At 44.5% G+C, this 20878-nt stretch overlaps 1 pseudogene; it reads right to left on the bottom strand.

Annotated features, from left to right (window-relative positions):
* Window positions 1-566: 566 nt before the first annotated feature.
* LOC115162211 (1-phosphatidylinositol 4,5-bisphosphate phosphodiesterase beta-1-like) lies at window positions 567-19160 on the bottom strand (annotated as a pseudogene).
* Between the last annotated feature and the right edge of the window lie 1718 nt (window positions 19161-20878).

Below are 20878 nucleotides of genomic sequence, written 5' to 3'. Positions count from 1 at the left end.
CTGTCATTACATACATTGACAAGTGGTTTGATTTCTCACCAGAAAATGTAATGGTGAAACTGATGTGCCTCTATGAGGAGCTCTCCTTCACTGACCTGGAGCAGGTGGGGGTTGCCCTCAAAATGACAGTCATTATGGACCAACTCTATGAAGAGTTTTGTGCTAGCTGGGAGGAAATGCAGAAAGCCAGACAGGATACCACAAAATCCACCAGTGAGAAGTAGGTGGCAGTTTTCCAAAACCTAGGGAAAGCCAACTTGATCAACATGTTCAGGATTGTCTCATTTGTCCTCAGTGTGCCAGGCTCAAATGCCTTTGTAGAAAGGATTTTTTTGTCTGATTACCATTAAATGGTCAGACTGAAGAAACAGATGTAGCACAGAGCTGATAAAAAATGAACTTCAAATATATGTGAACTGTGACTTGTCATGTAATGACTTCTCTCTGGCTATGCAAGAGGAGAAAGGACTGCTTGAATCAGTCAAGAGCAGCAAAACATATGTAGACTTGGTGAGTGACTCATGCCCCTCTTTTCCTCTTTTGCATTTGAGAAGTTGTTTTTTTTGCTGTAAAGGTCCAAATTGTGATTTCTTTGATCATTTATTTTGAGGTTTATTCACATAAGTTTACATAATGATTCAGTTTTAGTAAAGCTATAGGCTAAATGGAATATACAAATGTTTTGCCTTTCCAATTGAATAAGAATATGAATATACACTGTATATTCATTCACACAACACCATACCGCCGTGGCACCGTGCACTGGCACGCCACCTTTTGTCCCTTATTTGGTAGGGAAAAAGTTGGCAACCCTAATTGTTTACCAGGTCCGACAGGCAGACAGGAAGGTTTATACAAACCATAACTGTTGGAAATAAAATACTAGACTAAAAGCAAGAGGAAATCATTTGTTAATAAAAAAAATGCCTTATTGCTTAACATTGGTGGAGTGGCAGAGATAGAATGTTGGTCCATGTGTGTTTGTACAAGTGTGAATCCTCAGCCCAGGGCTAAAGCGAAGCCCACCCTTATTCTGTAATTACTGCGTCCAAAATACCACAGTCAATCGCAGTTACTGCACTTTTACTGCAGTTTCAAAACGGCAATCTTTTTTTATAAGGGCAGGGTTAACAAATGCTTGTGCAAACAGGATAAGCTAGCCCAGGACCAGTCTTTGCCTGGGGCTAAGAACAATGTAGTGTGAAAAGGCCTAAAGAAACCTTTTCAGTAGCAGCGTATTTTAAGAGAAAAGCACAGACAGCCAGCAGTGGTGCAAACAGAAGCAAATTATCCACATTTTAGTGCAAAAAGGCGCTCTCTCGCCCACTGACTACCTCGACACTATGACTAGGTAAGAACCACATGTGGTCAGAACAACAGGACCATGCCTGAAGTCAAGATATAGTCAGTAGAATAAGAACACATTCTTTGCTTGGCCTCATGCAACACACTGTTCAGCCACTAGACCAACGTTTCCCAAACCCGGTCCTCGGGACCCCAAAGGGTTCAGTTTGGGGTTTAGCCCTAACACTACACAACTGATTCAAATTATCAAAGCTTGATGATTAGCTGATTATTTGAATCAAACCCCACACTAGACCAAGTGACGCAGCAAGAATTTTGTTGGCTTTTTGAATGGTTTTCAATCGGCAAAACGTAGTGAATGGTCTTAGGGCAAAAAACGTAGTGAATGGTCTTAGGGCAAAAGCTAAATGAAAGTCATTTGGCAGTAGTAAATTCATTCACACACACATTTTTTCATATATCTTATCTGACCATGTTTTCATGAATTTGATCATTTAATCACCAATTCAAAATAACAAGGACATGAACACAGAAGTATAACGTATGAATGCGTCGCTTGCACGGGTCACATGCCGTGTTCACATGCTAGTCGGAACTAGCAAACTCTGAAATTTCTGACTTGTTAATTGGTTGTAGTTATACACGTGCCGCGTTCAACGAATCAGCAAGTCTCTCCGACTTCAATGCGTTCAGACAACTGGGAACTCAACATTTTTTGGCTCCAACTGGGAAAAATAGTTTTGAACGGTCATCCCTCTCAGAATTCCAACTCGAAACTCTGGCATCTTTCTATAGCTCCGACTTTCCGACCGGAAAGTCACTGACATCATGAATTGACCTCGTTTTTTTCTTCAGAGTTCCCAGTTGTCTTGGAAGCACCATTAAAGGCAGGCAAGAGTACAATGTAGCAGTAGGAGTATATATCAAATCTCAACTTTCAAAAATATATGCTGCAGATAACATAACAATACAAATTCTCCAGGACTACCTTTAGAGTGCAGTAGTAAACCAGCATTTATTAAGAAGAATAGCTCTCTTTCCATCTCCTCTCGCTTTCTCTCTTTCTCACTTCCTCCGGTCCTCCTCTAGTTCCTCCTCAGAGAGTATGTCATGGGGGGTGGAGGGCTGGGGCACGACGTGACTTTTGACCCCCCCTTTCCTGTTCAGCAGGAAGTCCTGGATCTCCCCCGGCAACAGACAGAACTTCTCCTGGTACTCCGCCTCCACTGCACCTTGCAGCTGAGGTCAGAGGTCAGAGTTAGGAGAAAGGGGTAGAGGTCAGGGGTTATAGTTAGATGCTAGAGGTTTAGGGTTACAGATTTAAAGGTAAGAGGTCATTGGTTAGTTGGTGTGTCACCTTTGGCTTCTCATCAAGAATTTGCTGCTGGATGTCTTTGTGCTGCTCCACCAGTCTCTCTTGGCGTTTTGCCTGAGCATCCTCCAGCTAGAGCAGGGAAGAGAGAGGTTACCTTCAGTGATTGGACTGCTCCATCCTGGAAGCGCTATCACTTCACAGGAAAATAACAGTACCAAACGTCACACCGTTGATTCTCCAATGAGAGTACAGAGTGATGTCTGGCCACGAGCAGTGGAGGAAAAAGTACCCAATCATCATACTTGAGTAAAAGTAAAGATACCTTAATAGAAAATTACTCAAGTAAAAGTGAAAGTCACCCAGTAAAATACTAGAATAAAGTCTCAAGTAGTATTGGGTTTTAAATATACTTAAGTTAAATATATATATGCTACAATATACTTAAGTATCAAAAGAAAAAGCACAAATAATTTCAAATTACAGACAGCACAGTTTTCTTGTTTTGTTTAATTTACGGATTGCCAGGGGCACACTCCAACACTCAGACATCATTTACAAATGTTTAGTGAGTCCGCCAGATCAGAGGCAGTAGAGGTGACCAGGGATGTTCTCTTGATAAGTATGTGAATTGGACCATTTTCCTGTCACCCTCCACCTCTCAAAATGTAACAAGTACTTTTGGGTGTCAGGGAAAATGTATGGAGTAAAAAGTTCATAATTTTCTTTAGGAATGTAGTGAAGTAAAAGTAGTCAAAAATATAAATAGTGAAGTACAGATTCCCCCAAAAAACGACTTAAAGTGGTACTTTAAAGTATTTTTACTTAAGTACTTTACACCACTATCCACGAGAGACTCTCTGACCCCCAATCCTTCCATCCTTACCCTTTTGATGTTCTGTACCACTTCATTCACATATGATTTGTTGATCTCCAACTTCCCCCTAACAACAGAATAATAAATAAAGTCATACATACAGAAATCCAGCCTCTCTTTCTGTCACACACACAAACAGAGTTCTCTTTGCTGGAGCTTCTTCCCTATGCACTGGAGTCTCCGGTCCTCCTCTTCTCCCGGGCATGCCTGGTCAGGGGCATGGCATGCGGTGTGAACTGCATCCCGTCGCTACTGGTAGTCCAGCACAATTGTACCTATCCATGAAAAAGAGCACCACCTGTTGGTCGTGGTTTCCGAAAGATGTGCCGGTTTAGTATAGATTCAACTGTCCCAGAGTTCCGGTAAGAGGACTGATAATGACCAGCAGGAGACAGGGATACAATTCACACTTTATTTCACACCCAGGACAGGCACACGTGACTTTACAGAGGAGAAAACTAGTTGGAGTGTATAGTGAGTGGTTTTATGGTCATCAGTGCACTAACACTAGTGATGGAATGTCCACAGAATAAGCAGCCAAGGAGTGAGGACCATAGGTGAGTCCTTGAATGTTGGTGCAGCCAGGTTAGTCAACTTGTTGTTAATCCCTGGAGTTGCAGTGAGAGACTGAGGTACTGATAGAAGGGGGGGCTGTTACCCCACCAGATAGGGTCTGTGATTGGCTGACCAGGTTCCCTGATTGAATGAGCTCCCTGGAAACCTGGTCGTACCCTGACACAGAGGTGTGTGAAGTGACCTCTGCCACTGGACAATGGGGCCAGGCTGAGGCGGGGGATGGTACCCTACCTCAGTAGTAAGTAAAACGCTATATAGTTTGTCTCTTCAGAGCCAGGGAGAGGCCAGGGAGAGGACAGGGAGAGGCCAGGGAGAAGCCAGGGAGAGGCCAGGGAGAAGCCAGGGAGAGGACAGGGAGAGGACAGGGAGAGGCCAGGGAGAGGCCAGGGAGAGGACAGGGAGAGGACAGGGAGAGGCCAGGGAGAGGCCAGGGAGAGGCCAGGGAGAGGACAGGGAGAGGCCAGGGAGAAGCCAGGGAGAGGACAGGGAGAGGACAGGGAGAGGCCAGGGAGAGGACAGGGAGAGGCCAGGGAGAAGCCAGGGAGAGGACAGGGAGAGGCCAGGGAGAGGACAGGGAGAGGACAGGGAGAGGACAGGGAGAGGCCAGGGAGAAGCCAGGGAGAGGACAGGGAGAGGGTTTAATGATGGAAGTTATGGTGTTTGGTACACTTACTCTTCTACCAAGTGCTTCTCTTTTGTCATAGCTTCTTTGATTTTCTCTGTCCTCCTTTTGTCCATTTTCTTTTTCAGGTCTTTCTTTTCTCTGCAAAGGTGAAGCATCACAAATTATATATTTGATAGAATTCTATCCAATTATATCTCTATAGTACACTAACTTCACATCTCTGTTAAACTGATGTCTCACAGTCATATCAAACTCACTTGTCACAGATGTCTTTTAATTTCTTCATCTGGTTGTTCTGGCTTTCCTCAGTCACTGTAGTCAGTTTCTCACTCATCTGCAATAGTGGTGATATACAGTATTGGAATGTACAATTATGTAATATATAATCTCTGTGTGTGTGTGTGTGAGACCTGTTTGATGTGTTCTCGTTTGAGGTATTTCTCGCTGTAGTATTGTTCCTGTCTCAGCTCCAGTAGCTGTTGCTGTTGTTCTCTCAGCTCCCTCAGTTGGTCCTCTCCATCCTCATCAAACTGCTTCAGTTCAGCCTTCGCTCCGGGTGACAAACTTCTAACACACACACACACACACACACACACACACACACACACACACACACACACACACACACACACACACACACACACACACACACACTTGTCAGGGGTTAGGGACAACACACATACACACTCAGATCTGCCTACCCTCCACCCTACCTACCTTGTCTTACCATGTTGTTTAGTCTTCAGGAGAGTGTTGTGTCTGCGTGTGTGTTGGTTCTGAGCCTGGTTGTCCTTGGTTGTCTGTTCCTTCACCATCTCCAAAGTCTTCTTCTGGTGTCTCTTCACCACATCCTTCATCTCCCTGTAGTGTCTCTTCTGCTCCCGCACGATCAGCTTGTGTTGCCTGAGCTCCTCTAGTGTGGCCGCCTCCATATCTGAACAGGCAGAGACCACACAGTGGAACACATAGACTGCACACCATCTTATACTGACAACACACCACCACACACACACACACACACACACACACACAACCCCTCCCCCCGTTCTCCCTCTGACCTATCAGAACACTCTGCACCATGTCTTCAGTCTTCGCCGCTGGTTTGGTTGGTTCTGAAACAACTAGAAAACACTATGATTGATTGGCGTGCTTTGTTCTAATGAGAAAATCATTCATGTCAATACATCTGCAGTGACATTGTAGCAGTCTTGGGTGTGGCGATAGCAGATAGAAGTTAGTGGGTCAGGGTCAGGGATTACCTGTAGCTGCAGACTGGGGTATATTAGTCAGAGTTCTGGGTGTGACGGTAGGGCTGGGGCTGAGACCATTCTCCAAAGGAGCAGATCGTAGGTTGTCTTTTGGCTCAGCAAGCCTGGGTTGATCCGCATTAGCCTCAACCTTTAATACAATAACACAACAACATTAGCAATGTAACAGTACTTCTAAATACTTCCATTGTTTTTACTGTCCATAATTTTCAACCAAAAACCCTAGTTTGACCACAAACCTCTTTGCTGGTCTCCTCCTCCCCTTCCTCCAGAGTGAGAGCAGCCAGCTGCTGGGACCGCTGCTCCAGGAGATTCACATACCGGATGGGGTTAGACAGCGCCTCGATTACATCTGCATGCACACACGCACAAATACATTAGGGATTAGCCTTGATACCATGTCGACAAACTGAACTCTACACTGGTACTAAGCTTACATAGAGACCTCCAGGTCTAATAGGCATTGTCGTATACCAGACCTACCTGCAAAGGTGTCTGGGACATAGTCCTTCACTTCAATGTAGACAAACACAGCAGGCAGAATCAGAGACTGGTTCTTCTCATTCCTCAGGCCGATGTAGCGATAACCTGAGATAGATAAAACACAGATAAAACACAGTTAATAACCTGAGGACAACAGAGGACAATAGGGACTACAGAGAAAGAGATGACTAACTCATTGCAGAGGCAGTGTTTACTGTTTACAGGTAAATAGAATGTTTACCGGGCCGTATGGCTGGCACAGGGATAATACGGTGACCTATGAACTTTCCTCCTTCCTCAAACGCAGCGATTCTCAGAGAGGCCAACGTGGGGAGAACCACCTGCAACAACACAATTATACACAGTCATACATGGATATACTTTAACATTATACACAATTATACAGTTAAAAAAATACAGTTTTACACAGTTATAGTTATACTGTTACACTTCAATATTATACACTTGCGTTCTATGGTTATACAGTTTGTTGAGACCTGAAGATTTCCCTAGGCTTTAGCTCAGAGGGCCAACACAGTCCCATTTTATGGTATGCAGGAGACCTGGTTTCAAACCCAGTCGGTCACTGTTTCTCACCTTCTTGAAGATAATTGGCTCTTCGTCCCAGACTGGGTTGATAGCGTTGCTCTGGGACGTCTTGGTCTTCAGGGCTTTTCTCCTGGTGTCCACAGGAAGACCAAACATGTCCAGCTCTATGTACACACCTACCTTCTTGTCGCTCAGAAACTGGCCTGAGATTATCTGTAGGAGAGAAGCTCATTTCATAACTCTGGTTTAGTCTAAACTAACTGGTTAATTAGTTAACCACAGTGTGTTGTGTTATGGTATTTTGTAACTCGTACCTTGACCTTGACAGTGTTGGCCACTATGCCGTCCACGGTGCTCTCAGCGAACGGGTCAAAGTGTTTGTCTGGTCTTCTCATGAACTCTGGTTTCAGTCTGTAGCCGCTCTTCCCATTGTACTCATACATGCCCAGGTTCAACTGCATAGACAGGTCTGGGAGAGAGAGCAAGAGAGAGAGGTCAGGGGGAGGTCAGAGGTTAAGAGAGGTCAATGGTTATGGGTCAAGTAAGCAGTGCTGCCTCACCTATAGTTTGTGAACAATTGCTTTTATTAGATCACATCCAAGGCAACACAATCAAAATGTCTCACCTATAGTTTGGAAGTTGAGTGCCACCAGCTGGCAGCCAGCGTTCCAGAAGAGTTGTGGCATGTAGTTGGAGGAGTCAACCCTCGTGCCTTTAGGGTAAATACGACTCAACTGCTGCTTGATATATATCTGAGAGGACAGGTTAAAGACATTTACATGACATTACGGTGAGTAGAGTAGGGCCTTTGTACAGTCACCTGCTTTGATGAGACTCAACTGCAGCTATTCTTTAATGGAATAAGCTAAGATAGAGCAACGTGACCCTTGAGAGGAAAGTAATCAACAACACGACAAACTAATACTGGAGTTGAGTTAGGGTTCAGGGTTCAGGGTTCAGGGTTATAGTTGGGGTTATTTAGAGGTCAGCTGAGTCTTAAGGATACTCCACAAACTCCACGGGCGACTTGGTGAGGTGCTCCAGAGCTTTAGTCTCCACAAATGATGACATTTGATAGCTACGATTGACCTCTGGGGAAAGAACATAATGGTTTATTATGTGTTTGTGTGTGTTTGTTTGTGCGTGCGTCTTTGGGTATTTGCAGTGAACCAGCATACTTTTGGAAGCCTCGAAAGAGTTGAACTTGGTGGGCTGGACGTAGTTGACCAGAGTGGACATCTCCTCTGTGGCTACGGCCTCCCGTTCCTCTGCTGTCCCCTGGAGACAAAGCCATCACATAACAGGCAGCCATGTTACCCCAACCCTGACCCTTCACCTCTAACCTACAGTACATCACCAGTGTTAAAGGGTAACCATGGTAGCAGAGGGCAAACTACTGAACTCACTTCATCTGACGTCTTCTTACAGTCATCGTCATCATCATCGTCTTCAGCCTCTATTTCTCCTGAAAGAAGAGAAGAATCTGTTTACATTTTCATGAACTCAAAAAGTGACAAATGTTTGCCGACTCTTATAAAAGGCCTCTAGAGACCCTCACCAGCTCTAATGATAGTGGTGAAAATGATGAATATGATTTTTATTATTATCATAATTTTTATAAATTAGAGCACACTTGCAGTCAGGCTCACCGGCTGTGATGTTGCTAGGAGACAAGGGTTCATCTGTTGCATGTTCCTCTGCTGCGCTCTGGTTGGCTGGATGCTCTGCCAGTTGCTTGTTGCCATGGGCAGCTGAGGGCTTGTGGGATTTCTTGTTCTTGATGAGGATCTTACCCATCAGCTCCTGAGGACTTGGCAAAGGGTACCCCAGACTCCAGCTAACAGACGAACACACACACCAACCCACCCCCCACCGCACACACACATATCAGAGCGTGTGTGCATGCGTACATTTGTGTGTGTGGGTGTCGGTGTGGATGTGGGTGGGTGTGTGAGTGTGTGTGAGTGTGCTAAAAACGTACAGGATATTTCTCCAGTGGGTCTATCAGTAGTGCATCTCCAAAAATTGACCTACAGTATTCTGCCATCTTGGCTTGTTGCTTTGGCCTGTTAGGATTAGAGGTCAGGGGTCAGGATTAAAGAGCAGTTCACCAAAGATGTTCTAGTATATTCGCCTATTCATCTCTATGTTTACTCACGAGTCCACATGGTTTTCAAAGGACAGGATGACAGGAAAAGGAGAGGTTTTAAAAGCACACTCAGCGATGGCCTCAATCACCTCCTGTAGATCAAAAGGAGACATTATAACAGTTGGTTATTTTATGTACATGTATAGAAGTTATTATCAGATATAGACTATATCAGTATAAAATGCAACGTTTTAGAAGCACATAGACAAGGCAAGCAGGAAACATTGTTTCTTTGTTGCAAATACTATTCCAGCCTTAGATTAGGAATGGAGTTAGCTTTGACGCAGGAATTGTCAGAGCATGCATATGTTTGTGTGTGTGTGTGTGGTTGCGTATGTGTACCTTAAAGCAGATCTCTGAGGTCATGGTGAAGCCGTGCGTGATGACTGGTTCCTCCTCTGCGGTCCGTCCTTTCCAACAGTCCAACTCCACACAGCGACAGCCTGCCAACATCACCTGACGGTACATCTCCACTGATGAACTTCCAGCCAGCTGCCCCGCTACGCACACGCGCGCACACACACACACACACACACACACACACACAGACGTATAAATATACATACACACAGATACACACACCACATTTATAAATACACACACACACACACCACATTTATAAATATACATACACACAGATACACACAGATACACACCACATTTATAAATATACATACACACAGATACACACACACACACACACACACACACCACATTTATAAATATACATACACACTGATACACACACACACACACACCACATTTATAAATATACATATACACCCACACACACACACCACATTTATAAATATACATACACACAGATACACACACACACACACACACACACCACATTTATAAATATACATACACACAGATACACACACACACACACCACATTTATAAATATACATACACACAGATACAGTGGGGGGGGAAAGTATTTGATCCCCTGCTGATTTTGTACGTTTGCCCACTGACAAAGAAAGGATCAGTCTATAATTTTAATGGTAGGTTTATTTGAACAGTGAGAGACAGAATAACAACAAAAATATCCAGAAAAACGCATGTCAAAAATGTTATAAATTGATTTGCATTTTAATGAGGGAAATAAGTATTTGACCCCCTCTCAATCAGAACGATTTCTGGCTCCCAGGTGTCTTTTATACAGGTAACGAGCTGAGATTAGGAGCACACTCTTAAAGGGAGTGCTCCTAACCGCAGCTTGTTACCTGTAAAAAAGACACCTGTCCACAGAAGCAATCAATCAGATTCCAAACTCTCCACCATGGCCAAGACCAAAGAGCTCTCCAAGTATGTCAGGGACAAGATTGTAGACCTACACAAGGCTGGAATGGGCTACAAGACCATCGCCAAGCAGCTTGGTAAGAAGGTGAGGAATCAGCCCAGAACTACACGGGAGGATCTTGTCAATGATCTCAAGGCAGCTGGGACCATAGTCACCAAGAAAACAATTGGTAACACACTACGCCGTGAAGGACTGAAATCCTGCAGCGCCCGCAAGGTCCCCCTGCTCAAGAATACATATACAGGCCCGTCTGAAGTCTACCAATGAACATCTGAATGACTCAGAGGACAACTGGTGAAAGTGTTGTGGTCAGATGAGACCAAAATGGAGCTCTTTGACATTAACTCAACTTGCCGTGTTTGGAGGAGGAGGAATGCTGCCTATGACCCCAAGAACACCATCTCCATCATCAAACATGGAGGTGGAAACATTATGCTTTGGGGGTGTTTTTCTGCTAAGGGGACAGGACAACTTCACTGCATCAAAGGGACGATAGACTGGCCCATGTACCGTCAAATCTTGGGTGAGAACCTCCTTCCCTCAGCCAGGGCATTGAAAATGGGTCGTGGATGGGTATTCCAGCATGACAATGACCCAAAACACACGGCCAAGGCAACAAAGGAGTGGCTCAAGAAGAAGCACATTAAGGTCCTGGAGTGGCCTAGCCAGTCTCCAGACCTTAATCCCATAGAAAATCTGTGGAGGGAGCTGAAGGTTCGAGTTGCCAAACGTCAGCCTCGAAACCTTAATGACTTGGAGAAGATCTGCAAAGAGGAGTGGGACAAAATCCCTCCTGAGATGTGTGCAAACCTGGTGACCAACTACAAGAAACGTCTGATCTCTGTAATTGCCAACAAGGGTTTTGCCATCAAGTACTAAGTAATGTTTTGCAGAGGGGTCAAATACTTATTTCCCTCATTAAAATGCAAATCATTTTATAACATTTTTGACATGCGTTTTTCTGGATTTTTTTGTTGTTATTCTGTCTCTCACTGTTCAAATAAACCAACTATTAAAACTATAGACTGATCATTTCTTTGTAAGTGGGCAAACGTACAAAATCAGCAGGGGATCAAATACTTTTTTCCCCCACTGTACATGTAACCGATGTGAAATGGCTAGTTAGTTAGCGGTGGTGCGCGCTAATAGCGTTTCAATCGGTGACGTCACTCGCTCTGACACTTGAAGTAGGGTTTCCCCTTGCGTTGCAAGGGCCGTGGCTCTTGTGGCGCGATGGGTAACGTTGCTTCGGTGGTTGTCAGTTGTTGATGTGTGCAAGGGTCCGTGGTTCGAGCCCGGGTTGGGGCGAAGAGAGGGACGGAACCTACACTGTTACATTGGTGCCGTGACCCGGATCATTGGTTGCTGCGGAAAAGGAGGAGGTCAAAGGGGGGGTGAGTGTAACCGATGTGAAATGGCTAGTTAGTTAGCGGTGGTGCGCGCTAATAGCGTTTCAATCGGTGACGTCACTCGCTCTGAGACTTGAAGTAGGGTTTCCCCTTGCGTTGCAAGGGCCGTGGCTCTTGTGGCGCGATGGGTAACGTTGCTTCGGTGGTTGTCAGTTGTTGATGTGTGCAAGGGTCCCTGGTTCGAGCCCGGGTTGGGGCGAAGAGAGGGACGGAACCTACACTGTTACATACACACACACACACACACTTATAAATATACATACACACAGATACACACACACCACATTTATAAATATACATACACACAGATACACACACACACATCTATAAATATACATACACTGTCACGTTCTGACCAGTAAAGGGGTTATTTTTTATTGTAGTTTGGTCAGGACGTGGCAGGGGGTGTTTGTTTTATGTGGTTCGGGGTTTGTTGGGCTATGTTATTATGTAAGAGGGGTGTTTGTTTAGAGTGTTCCGGGGTTTTTGAGCTATGTTCTTGTTAGTTTATTTCTATGTTAGTTCTAGTCGTTCTATGTCTATGTTTAGTTTATGGGGTTGACCTTCAATTGGAAGCAGCTGCTCCTCGTTGCTTCTAATTGAAGGTCTTATTTAGGAGGGGTGTTTTTTCTATGGGATTTGTGGGTAGTTGTCTCCTGTTTAGTGTCTGAGCACCTGATAGGACTGTTAGTGTCGTTCGTTTGTTTTTCCTTCTTCAACATTAAAAAGAAGATGAGTATACACGTTCCCACTGCGTTTTGGTCTGATCCTTACGACACCCGTTACATACACACACACCACATTTATATATATATATACACACAGATGAAGTAGATTTGTCATCAGCTTCCAAGTGTGATAGTGTGCGAGTCAACAAATTATAGGTGTGTGCGTGCACGTTTGTGTGTGTACCTGTGAGGTAGGTGTTGTGTGAGGAGTTGATGAAGTAGTGAGACAGAGGGAAGGTCATGTCTTCAGACTGGTCTAGCTTCTCAGGAGGAATCACTCCGTTCTCATCAGACACCAGGTATCTGCTGAATCCCTCCAATGTGATCAGCCCTATAGGACACACACACACACACACACACACAAAGGAGAGTTAATCACACTCACACAATCATGCACACACTCAAGTTTACACCCAGGCACAAATGCATGCACACAAAACACACACACCTTGTTTGAGCAGGCTCTGGTTGAGTTCATATTTCTCCATCAGGGTCTGTATCTGAGAGGGTCTGAGAGGAGGATACAGAATCTCATTCAGACGAGGATCTCTCTGCCTCTCGTTAATAAACTCTGTCATTTGATCCACCGACAGGTAGGCACCCTTAGCACCCCTGCAGAAAGAGTGAGTGAGAGAGAGTCAGGAATTAGTGACTGTACATACTGCTGAGAGAAGACTGAGCTGAGTTCTGGTCGAGGACAGATGTGGGAGAGGAAGGGTCAGAAAGGGTCAGGGTTTAGAGTTGAGGCCAGGAGGTACTGATAGTACTTACTGCTGAGAGAAGACTGAGCTGAGTTCTGGCCGAGGACATAGGTGGGAGAGGAAAGATCTGTAAACGTCAGGGGTGAAGTCCTCAAGGGGAATAGAGTTGCTCTGCAGAGGAACACAAATACCACTGAGATGAGTCAGGTCTCAAGAAGTGATGATTTTAACAGTTGGCTTGAATGTGGGAGGAAAGAACTACCACTTAAAATACCACCAGTACTACCAGTTTCAATATTGTATAGTTTGTTATATTGTGTAATATTCCATAGTTATAATGTATACCCGTCCAAAGGGTAAGTTGCAGTGTTCCAAGGCCGTCTCTACTCTCTTTTTGTCTGCTGAGAACATGCGGACGATGCTGGGTAAAAGGAGCGGGACATGCACAATATCAATCAATCACATCCTACAGAATTCACAGGAAGTTAATCAGCAGACATGGGAGTGATGATCAGTGTCCGAAGCGATGGACCCTGAGCAAAGTGCTGCAATAGAGAATGATAGAGGCCTCTAGTGGCCAAAAGGCCGTTTTGGCATTGGCAGCGCCATTCAGGGCTTCCACCATGCGTCCACCATTTTAAAGTAGTCAAAGTAGTTAACTGGGTGGGGATTCCTATGGGTTATAGCTCCATTGGCGCTGCCCATGCTGTCACAGACACTATAATGGCACATATATTAAGATGAGTCCTCTATCTATCTCTATGAGCGCTGCACAGATTCACAAAACTTGATCCCATAATTAGTGGTTATTTAGGATACAAGGTGATTTAAATAGATCAGTGATTCTGCACAACGCCTTTCTCAGGACGACCCCCTAAAAATATTGAGGAACCAATGGGATTTACTCACTTCTTCACTGGGATCCGCCCCTCTGAGTTTGGCTGCAAGGTCACTGTGACGTACCTGTTAGAGAAAGATTGGGAAAAAGGGAGCGAGAAAGTGAAGAATAAACACTCCTCTGTCACGCCTACATTTCCAGTGATCTCCATCGCCATCACCAATCAGGCTGACACCAACGTTTCCCTTTAAAGCTGGAATCCGTAGCGGTGAAACTGACACTTCCGTTTATGATATTACAACAACAAAGACGTTGCTTAAAACAACGAACACTGTTGTTTCTCCTTTGGACAACATTGCACCTCATTGCATGATAGAACAGAAAGGTTACCATGACGCTGGATGCTCCTTTCCTCCTTTCATGAACAAAACCAAAACAATAACAAATATCCCTGGGAGGACCACTGTTTAACCTACTGCAGATTCAGCCCCAAAATGAATTTTCCTGATAGACTCACGCTTTCTCCAGACTGGTTTCTCTGTTCATGTTGTGACTCAGCAGGTTGGAGGCCAGAGAGAACAGCTCCTCAGCCCACTCCTATACAACACAAAGAGAGAAAGGAACAGTCTGTGTGTGTGTGTGTGTGTGTGTGTGTGTGTGTGTGTGTGTGTGTGTGTGTGTGTGTGTGTGTGTGTGTGTGTGTGTGTGTGTGTGTGTGTGTGTGTGTGTGTGTGTGTGTGTGTGTGCGCATGCATGAATATGTATGTGTGTGTACCGTGGCCTCTTCCTCTTGCAGGGCCATGAAGTTGAGGTATGTGATGTTGACCATGTCCGGTCCTGTAACTATGGTCAACAGACGGTTCTCTATACGACCGACCAGGTTCCCCACATCAAGCAGCTCACGTAGCTTTGCCTCCTAGGAAGGACAGCAGGTCAGAAGGTTAGAGGTCAGGGTCAAAGGTTAAACCATGGGTGTCGTCTCCAGTCAGCAAGGGCAAAAAATGTTTTAATTTCCACCTAGTGTTTAATTTATCAGTGTTACTGAGTTGTATTGTTAATTGGCTGAATCAGACTCTGAATCAAAGGTAATGATGTAAACCAACAGGAGCTTGATTTGACACACCTGGGTGAAGGGTTTGGATGTCCTGGGGGTTAAGTACCTTTGGTGTTTTGGTGCTCCTCCCTGTTCTGGCATCCTTTATATGGGTGATGTCTAAAAACTCTGTCTCCTACAGGAGAGAGAGAGAGTAAAGACGAGAGAAGGAGTGAGAGGGAAGTTATAATATTCATCACTCACTCTAAACCACACACACACACACACACACACACACACACACACACACACACACACACACACACACACACACACACACACACACACACACACACACACACACACACACACACATACATACACACACACACAGGGACACACACACAGGCGCTAATCAACACACACACACAGGGTGACTAAGCCCAGCAAGAAGCAGGATACACAGTAGGAGTCCCAACGTGAGAGATAGCATGGTGTCATCTCCTCTGTGTGTCTATATCTGTGTGTCTATGTCTGTGTGTCTATGTCTGTGTATGTGTGCATGTGCATGTGTGTACCTTGTTCTGATCGGTCCAGTGAAGAAAGTATCCGTGTGGATCCACAGTCAGGGTGATGGGAGTCACTGTCGAGAGATCCTGACCACATGGAGACAGATATTAGCACACACACACGCTTGACGTTGGTGGTTGTGATAACGTATGTAATGTGCATTTGAATATATTGTATTGTGATTTCAGTGTGTGTGTATGTGTTTGAATAAGGCATTGCATAAGCATGAATCACTCTGGTCCCGAATGACCTTTCTACTAAGAAATATATAGCGACACACCCACGCACAATGCATATAATGCCCTCCCCCGCCCTCCATTCAGCAAATCGGACTACGATTCCATCTTGCTCCTCCCCTCCTATAGGCAGAAACTCAAACAGGAAGCACCCATGGTGAGGACTATTCAACGCTGGTCTGACCAATCGGAATCCACGCTTCAAGATTGTTTTGATCACGCGGACTGGGATATGTTCAGAGTAGCTTCCGAAAATAATATCGATACACATACCGATACGGTGAATGTGTTTATCAGGAAGTGCATAGGAGATGTTGTACCCACTCTGACTATTAAAACCTACCCCAACCAGAAACCGTGGATAGATGGGAGCATTCGCACAAAACTGAAAGCGCAAAGAAGAATGGAAGAATACAAACAGTGTGGTTATTCCCTCCGCAAAGCAATCAAACAGGCTAAACGTCGGTATAGGGACAAAGTTAAGTCCCAGGTCAACGGCTCAGACACCAGACATATGTGGCAGGTTCTACAGACAATCACTGATTATAAAAGGAAAACCAGACACGTCGTGGACACCGACGTCTTGCTTCCGGACAGGCTGAAGACCTTCTTCGCTTGCTTTGAGGATAATACAGTGCCACTGACGTGGCCCGCTACCAAGGACTGTGGGTTCTCCTTCTCCGTGGCCGACGCGAGTAAGACATTTAAGGGTGTTAACCCTCGCAAGGCTGCCGGCCCAGATGGTATCCCTAGCCGCATCCTCAGAGCATGTGCAGACCAGCTGGCTGGTGTGTTCACAGATATATTCACGCTCTTCCTATACCAGTCTTCTGTCCCCACATGCTTCAAGATGTCCATCATTGTCCCTGTACCTAAGAAAGCAAAGGTAATTGAACTAAATGACTATCGCCTCGTAGCACTCACCTCTGTGATCATGAAGTGTTTTGAGAGACTAGTCAAGGATCATATCACCTCCACCTTACCTGCCACCCTAGACCCACTTCAATTTGCTTACCGCCCCAATAGATCCACAGACGATGCAATCGCCACCACACTGCACACTGCCCTGTCCCATCTGGACAAGAGGAATACCTATGTAAGAATGCTGTTCATTGACTAGAGTTCAGCATTCAACACCATAGTACCCTCCAAGCTTATCATCAAGCTCGAGGCCCTGGGTCTGAACCCCGTCTTGTGCAACTGGGTCCTGGACTTCCTGACGGGTCGCCCCCAGGTGATGAAGGTAGGAAACAACACCTCCTCTTCGCTGATCCTCAACACTGGGGCCCACAAGGCTGCGTGCTCAGCCCCCTCCTGTACTCCCTGTTCACCCATGATTGCGTGGCCAAGCACGCCTCCAACTCAATCATCAAGTTTGCAGATGACACAACAGTAGTAGGCTTGATTACAAACTGAAATGGTCCACCCACATAGACAGTGTGTGAACCCTCACAAACTTTTACAGATGCACAATTGAGAGCATCCTGTCGGGCTGTATCACCGCCTGGTACGGCAACTGCACCGCCCACAGCCGCAAAGCTCTCCAGAGGGTGGTGCAGTCTGCCCAACGCATTACCGGCGGCAAACTTCCCGCCCTCCTGGACACCTACAGCACCCGATGCTATAGGAAGGCCAAAAAGATCATCAAGGACATCAACCACCCGAGCCACTGCCTGTTCACCCTGCTATCATCCAGAAGGCGAGGTCAGTACAGGTGCATCAAAGCTGGGACCGAGAGACTGAAAAACAGCTTTTATCTCAGTACAACAGTTTTCAGCGGTGCTAACATAATTGCAAAACCGTTTTCTAATGATCAATTAGCCTTTTGAAAATGATAAACTTGGATTAACTAACACAACGTGCCATTGGAACACAGGAGTGATGGTTGCTGATAATGGTCCTCTGTATGCCTATGTAGATATTCCATTAAAAATCAGCTGTTTCCAGCTACGATAGTCATTTACAACATTAACAATGTCTACACTGTATTTCTGATTAATTTGATGTTATTTTAATGGACAAAAAAATTGCTTTTCTTTCAAAAACAAGGACATTTCTAAGTGACCCCAAACTTTGGAACGTAGTGTATATATATTCTTAATCCATTCCTTACTTAGATGTACGTGTATTTTGGGTATGTTGTGAAACTGTTAGATATTACTTGTTAGATATTACTGCACTGTCGGAGCTAGAAACACAAGCATTTCACTACACCCGCAATAACATCTGCTAAACGTGTATGTGACCAATACATTTTTATTTGATTTGACACACACACACACACACACTCTCTCTTTTAGGTGGTGGAACATCTTGGTTAATTGAGGAGGGATTTAAACCATGGCAGTTACCATAGCAACATGCCAGCACATTTCTCTGTATCCATGCTCTGTGCTTAAAACCTTCAACATACCAACACACTTAGACACACTCTTGCAAACACACACACTCTTGCAAACACACACACACGCAGCAACTACGTTGAAACATATTTGCAGCCAACATTACATGCGCAATCACAACCACAAACGTCAAGTGTGTGCACATTTTTATCTTAAATGTCTGACACTTCTCGCTGCTAAAATCAGCACAAACTACACACACACACAGAGAGACACACTGTCACACACCCACTGATACTCACATCGTCCCATTTCATGAAGCGGCTGCCGTTCTTCAGAGTATCGGGGACTATCAGCGGTTTGAGCTTCAGAGCATGTGTCCCTGGCTGAGCCCCTGCCATAGTACACACACACCTCCAACCTGCTGCGCCAGGAGTCCTCTTTAACCTGCCTTCTAGTCTTTCTCCTCTCCTGTCTTGCTCTCCTCTTCTCTCCTCTTTAGTCAGTAGACTGAGAGGGTTGGATGATAGTGATCTGGTAGTTACATCACTGAAACAAGCTGCATGTCTGTCTACAATAAACAGTCTCCTTTGTCCTGTCTAGTCAGTTCTTCTGTCCTACTGTACTAGCTGAATAATGTCTTAGGGTTCTCCTTGTAGTATCCCTGTCCTCTTGCATACCTAGTGTATAACTGGATAATATAGTACTAGCTGCATAATGCCTTGTTCTATTTGTCTGCTCGCTCTCTTTGAGACAGAACTGCTACTGCCTCCCCACACTGACTCACTCTGACATGCTTATTGAGCCTGCACGCCCACACACACACAAAGACACAGAGAGAGAGAGAGAGAGAGAGAGAATATAAAACCAAATAGACAGTTTTTGGATCCATAATAAGTCTATTTTCATGTATGTAATTTCTGATGAAAGAATCCTGAAAGACAGTCGAGGGTTTGGCTCACACGTACAGGACCACACCATAAGACCATACATGCCTGTACAGGTTTTCCAGCATGGGTGGTTGAAAGGGTTTGAATCCTAAACAACTTGACCTGTGGTTGGTGTGTGTGTGCAGGACTACTGCAGGAGCTATTTCAACTCTAACTCTCCCACTCCATCCTCACGTGGTGAAGAGCCGTGAGTGTGTGGGCGAGCTACAGCATGTATGTAGTTGATATGGTGTGTGTGTAGTTGATATGGTGTGTATGAAGTTAATATGATGTGTATGTAGTTAATATGGTGTGTGTGTGTGTGGTTGATATGGTGTGTATGTAGTTGATATGGTGTGTATGTAGTTGATATGGTGTGTATGTGTGTGGTTGATATGGTGTGTATGTGTGTGGTTGATATGGTGTGTGTGTAGTTGATATGGTATGTGTGTGTAGTTGATATGGTGTGTATGTAGTTAATATGGTATGTGTGTGTGTAGTTGATATGGTGTGTGTGGTTGATATGGTGTGTATGTGGTTGATATGGTGTGTATGTAGTTGATATGGTGTGTTTGTAGTTGATATGGTATGTGTGTGTGTGTGGTTGATATGGTGTGTATGTAGTTGATATGGTGTGTATGTAGTTGATATGGTATGTGTGTGTGTGTGGTTGATATGGTGTGTATGTAGTTAATATGATATGTGTGTGTAGTTGATATGGTGTGTATGTAGTTAATATGGTATGTGTGTGTAGTTGATATGGTGTGTATGTAGTTAATATGGTATGTGTGGTTGATATGGTGTGTATGTAGTTGATATGGTGTGTATGTGTGTGGTTGATATGGTGTGTATGTGTGTGGTTGATATGGTGTGTATGTGTGTGGTTGATATGGTGTGTGTGTGGTTGATATGGTGTGTATGTAGTTGATATGGTGTGTATGTAGTTAATATGGTGTGTATGTAGTTAATATGGTATGTGTGTGTGTGTGGTTGATATGGTGTGTATGTAGTTGATATGGTGTGTATGTAGTTGATATGGTATGTGTGTGTGTGTGGTTGATATGGTGTGTATGTAGTTAATATGATATGTGTGTGTAGTTGATATGGTGTGTATGTAGTTAATATGGTATGTGTGTGTAGTTGATATGGTGTGTATGTAGTTAATATGGTATGTGTGGTTGATATGGTGTGTATGTAGTTGATATGGTGTGTATGTGTGTGGTTGATATGGTGTGTATGTGTGTGGTTGATATGGTGTGTATGTGTGTGGTTGATATGGTGTGTGTGTGGTTGATATGGTGTGTATGTAGTTGATATGGTGTGTGTGTAGTTGATATGATGTGTATGTAGTTAATATGGTTTGTGTGTGTGTAGTTGATATGGTGTGTATGTAGTTAATATGGTATGTGTGTGTGTGTGTGTGTGTGTGTGTGTGTGTGTGTGTGGTTGATATGGTGTGTATGTAGTTGATATGGTGTGTATGTAGTTGATATGGTGTGTATGTAGTTAATATGGTGTGTATGTGTGTGGTTGATATGGTGTGTATGTGTGTGGTTGATATGGTGTGTATGTAGTTGATATGGTGTGTGTGTGTGGTTAATATGGTGTGTGTGTGTGGTTGATATGGTGTGTATGTAGT

Source organism: Salmo trutta, chromosome 25, assembly GCF_901001165.1.
Source record: "Salmo trutta chromosome 25, fSalTru1.1, whole genome shotgun sequence".
In the NCBI taxonomy this organism is placed as follows: domain Eukaryota; kingdom Metazoa; phylum Chordata; class Actinopteri; order Salmoniformes; family Salmonidae; genus Salmo; species Salmo trutta.
Note: the sequence above shows the minus strand (reverse complement) of the source record. Positions and strands in the feature narration are given on the sequence as shown.